This window comes from Olea europaea, unplaced genomic scaffold, assembly GCF_002742605.1.
Source record: "Olea europaea var. sylvestris unplaced genomic scaffold, O_europaea_v1 scaffold1867, whole genome shotgun sequence".
In the NCBI taxonomy this organism is placed as follows: Eukaryota; Viridiplantae; Streptophyta; class Magnoliopsida; order Lamiales; family Oleaceae; genus Olea; species Olea europaea.
Window position 1 is genome coordinate 47,313 of NW_019236460.1, and position 5,304 is coordinate 52,616.

Genomic DNA, 5,304 nt, shown 5'->3' on the forward strand with positions numbered 1-5,304 from the left:
TTTAAAAAAAAAAAAAAAAAATGGTATGATAATCTGCATGCTCAAAGTCAATCTCAGCACTTCAAAACAACCAGCTTTAAACTCATATTGCTACTGACTCACTGCATTCTTTGTAGAGTACAAAAATATTGACTAATTCACAGGAAGGTCTAAAGGGTAGCTCTACTTGTCCAAGGTTTACCTCAAAAATCCAGTGCATCTCTTCAATGGTCTCTTTTGTTTACATTCATAAAGTGATCATTACATAAATAAACAATTTAACTCATTCTCATGCATGCACATTGATTTAATGTATTTCAAATGTAGAACAATAAAATAGAGACAAGTTAAATATGAACCAGCTCTATTAAAAAGAATTACCTTAGAATGATTGGCTGCCGAAAAGCCCTAAACAATGTAAAAGTGGCCATTTTCAGAGAATGGAGCCATTGTGTTGCCAAGGATCCATCTTTTTTAGATGCCTGGGATTTACTTATGGTAGCTTGCCCTTTTTTGGTATTTTTCTGGCTCTTCTTTCGCTTCGAAACACTGGTTTTGGACTTTTCAGCAGAAAGATTATCTTCGTGAAAAGAACTATTATTCATTGAGGGGGAGACTCCATTTGAAGTAGAATGTTCCAGAAACTCTTTACTATTTACAGAACTCTCCTCCACTAAACAACATGAAAATAGCTGGATGGTCGGTAAAGCTGAAAAAAGAAAAAATATTTTATTTATCTGTAAATTAGTTAGTGCATATCCTCCAAGCAAACTCCCACAGATTCCTCCCAAAGCCATTGTCATCCAAGATAGCAAATGAGGCCCTGTTCATGTACAATTGTAAGAAAATTCATAATCTATTAGCTGATAAACATCAAAACATGCACAAGAATACAGAGATAGAGAGATTCGGGGGACAAAGCATTGAATACAAGCTAAGAAGCATAGACATGGACACACTGACGCGTGATTTTTACAAATGTAGGACATGAATACGTCAATTTAAATTCTTTAAGTAAATACATTTATATATTATATCTTCATTTTCACTAGTGCTAGAGAAAGAAAAATACATATTAGCAGATGTAAAAAAAAATTAACATGAAGTTCGCGTTGGAAACATGCCTTGGAGTATTGGAGAGAAGTGTCGGTTGTTCGACACGACATGATGTGACAAGTGTGTCAGAAATGGACACGCTGCCTTGTCCATGCTTCATGGAGTACAAGAACATTGAGAGCAAACTGAAATAGGCTTCAGTACACCAACAGTAGATACAAACATAGGTAAACCAACTATAATTGGTTGGTGAAGTTTGGGGGCTGATCAATGTGCCAAAAATAAAGATAATGCAAAAGTTACAGTGGATGATACAGCTCAATGTTTTGTAGATAGGCCAATTTGTCACAATACAGCTCTGCAAATTGTAATTGTTTATAGGGATCAGCGTATTTGACTGAAAGTTCAAAATTATACGGCCAATCAAACAATACAAGATTTTACAAATAACTTTCCAGGATTATAAAGACAATTGAGTTTATTTATTTTGAATGCAAAGTTCAAGCTTGATCATTAGCCTGAACTGTTAGCTTTTGCATCAAATCAACACTTCGATCTTTGCTGCAAATATTACTGACTGAGAAGTCTAAAAACATTTTATGTCCCCTTGTCATTCCTTTATGTCTATATTGGAAATAATCAAACTACAGGTGCACATCACCCACTTCTGTATTGAAAGTTACCCATGGACAGGTTCGTGTTGTTCAACTCTAGTCTAACTTCAAAAGGAACTCAACTTGCAGTTAGTTATCAACTGACAAGAATTGAACCTTGGCTGATTACAAGCAGCAAACTAGTCTGTAAAATTAGTCTAAAGGCTAATTTTTGGGCCAATGGCCGAACATATCACATTTGTGGCAAATTATGAAAATAGAGTATTAAAATCTTGCCTAACTTTGGCCAGTTGCCTACCATATCTTATATTTCACAATTTATAAGTATAAAACATTTAATGCATTAACCAGAAAAATGTGAATGGAATATATCATTGGCATTGACAAAAAGAGAGAGAATACGTATTTAATTGTGGAAACATACCGTCCAGACCTCACTGCCTCAGCTATCATGGCATCAATTACAACATCAGCCATTGCAGAGCCCAGATTTTGCACTGTTAGAAGAATCACGAGGGGCACACTTGAACTCCGTAAGGATATGCTCAGGCTTAAAATGAGCCATGGAAAAAGAGAAAGCAGAGTGGTTAGTACTAAGTAAAGTATCCTTTTTCTTCCTCGAATTGGAATGCAATCAGATAAAATTCTGAAGAATTACATCATTATTTCAGCATGACTCACAACAAAAAATGACCAATTTTTGAACAGTAGTTTCACAGTCGAACCACTAAAATAATAAAGAGCCCTGAGAGTTAGAGTTATTCAGCTCACTTTAACACGCAATAGGAGAACATCTGCTTATAGCCTATTGCCCAGACCAAGAGAGGCTTTACCTTCCACTAAAAAAAGTGTCATTGACCTGATTGGACATAATTCTATAGGTTAATGTGTAGCTCTGTTATTTTTTTGCCAACCATTGAAAACAAGGTTTCATATTAGATATTCTCATTGTTGTTCGAATTGAAGAGAGATCCAACATTTTTCAATAAAATAATTAATTTATGGCATAAAATCTTTAAATTTTACCTCACTTTTAGGCTAAACCATGTAATATTGGTCATTTGGTCCGATCCCCCCACCGCACCGCACCCCACCCCACCCAGGTGTGAGGTGACGTAAAATATATTAAACTTAAAAAAATTAAATCAAGATTAGGGGAATCCTGAGGCAGTAATGAAAGAACTCTTCGGACACAGCCCAGGGAACTTTTTGAGGGCTTCTAGCATTACACAAGAAGTGTAGCTAGCTAGCATATGGGTGTATGTTTGAATCGAGCTAGACTAATATTACATAAGAAGCACAGCTGGATAGTCTGTATATCTAACTCAAGCTTGTATTTCATGAGAAGCACAGCTAGATCCTTACCCGTATAATGGTTTAATACTCCATGGAAATAATGCTATTGAGGTCACAAATTGAGAAGCTGAAGGTGATAACTTTAGATTGTCTTTTAGCTGGTATGAGACAGCAGTCCATACGAATGACCTGAAACCCTGCTCCCATAGAATCATGAAGACATAAGTGTGCAGAATTAGAAATCACAACATATAACTTCAATGAATAAGAATGCATCAGATAACCATCAATAGTCATCAAATCTTCAAAAGATGTTCAACTGATATACTATCATTGAATGCTTTTCTGATATCCATCTTATACTATGAAGTGAAATTTACTTTACCCTAATAAAATGATTCACAACCACTGGTTTCAATTTTTGGCATCCAGAAGCTAACTAATTTACAAATAAAAATACTTTATGCTTAATAGACTGCAATAAATAAAGGAACAATAGAGAAAAAGACTGTAAATCTACTAAATGACCCTCAGATGCATTGCCATCACTTTGATTGATTTTCATGAATAAGGAACCGCATAAACATTTTATACAATACTCCTGAAACAATGCCAGCAGAAGTTAGCTGCTTAGGAGTAAAATACCCACCAATTTGTTGGAAGTTTGCTTCAATACAAATTGCCTATATATCATGAATTACTAATGTCATAGTGATCTATCCATTATGTCTAGGGTAGGTTATTATATATCAAAATGAAAAAACTTCGAGTGAATATCTTGCAAACAGTAAGCTTTGATGGAATCCATTGCACATTGGTTAACCTTAGAATTAGAAAAGCATTTTACCTGCCCCACAGTTTTCCTTTGTTAAGGTTAATTCATAAAACTCGAGCAAACCAAATTTTAGCCCCTTGATTTAATCAAAATTGCGACATCTCAAATTTTCCACAGTTAAAAAAAAAGAAAAAGAAAAAAAGGTTTTCTCATGCTGTTTTATTCTAACAAGTCTCTGGACTCCACTGTACTGATTGACCATAGCCATATTCCAGTCTAATATGATATGTGCTACATCGATCCTATACTTCCCACCTTGCTTTCTTAAGGTCATTCAGTGAGTATTATTATCTCCAAATTTCACCATTTTATTAACAAACATGTATATCTTGATTGAAAGGCATAGAGTTATTTAAAAAATTAAAATAGCGACCGAAAACTACAATGCGTTATCAATAGCTATTAGCAAAAATGGTCTCCCTCGTTTTAAAAGACAATCAATTCTATCTTCATATGTCTTCTTGTAATAACTCATAGGTAATTTCCACCGCATGTAATCTATGGAGTAACAAATGCATTTAAGATGACTTATTTTAGACCACTTTTCCCCATTGTAGTCTAATGCGAGGCAATTATCTTCACAAGGAACTAGCACTGTCATGAGCAGCCACTAAATCATGCTACTAGAATAATATTTAGACATGTAAAATACGGGAAATCGTCATGTGACAGACTGCTGGCTGCCAAATCAGCGTCTCCACACATTTGCTCATTATTATTTCGTTATTTACAGTTATTTAACGCTGATAGCAAGAGAAAATTTAGATCTTATTCCCACCTTGTGCAGAAATGGAGCAAATCTACTATTTATCAATGCAATTCAAGTGGAGTTGCCTTTAATAATCTTGAAGCATATTGTCCCCAAACTGGAAAATTGTCAATTATGATAGTTTCGGCATTTGCGAATCATGATAGTTTCATGAAACAACAGGTTTGTGGAGATTTTAAATAGGAAATTCTAAACATGTTCGTAGGAAAACTATAAACTAAGAATATAACAAACCGAGAAATCCAAAACAAGAAATCAATAGATCAATAAATCATAAAACACATTAGAAAAATCCAAAATTATTTCCAAGACAGAAAAACTCCATCGAGAAAACTAATGCAAAAACATATATATTAATAATTAATCGGGGGAATGAAGAGAACCTGGGTGAAGTAAATCAAGCAAGCGAGCCATAAAAATGAGGCTCCAAAAGCGATCAGTAGCTGCTTTAACCAATGTATCATTTTTCTTTTTGGTGATTTAGCTTAACGCCCTGCCACCCCGATTATCTTTCGGGATATTTTAATCGAAGCTTTTGATTTCTTCTTTCGTTTCTTCAATCTTCATAGATATACAACAAATCAAGAAAACGAAAGGAGAAGATTATGGGCGACATTAGAGTTAATTAAATCCCTGCTCATTAACATTCTAGATCCGGTTACTACTTGTTCACCGTAAAATAAAAAGTTATCAATGTTATCGATCGCCCGATTGCTTACATCCATGTACCTGGACAAAAAAATTAAACGTGACGG

General features: G+C 34.7%; 1 pseudogene; it reads right to left on the reverse strand.

Annotated features, from left to right (window-relative positions):
* Positions 1-5,304, reverse strand: part of LOC111378759 — a 7,076-nt pseudogene extending 1,772 nt beyond the window's left edge.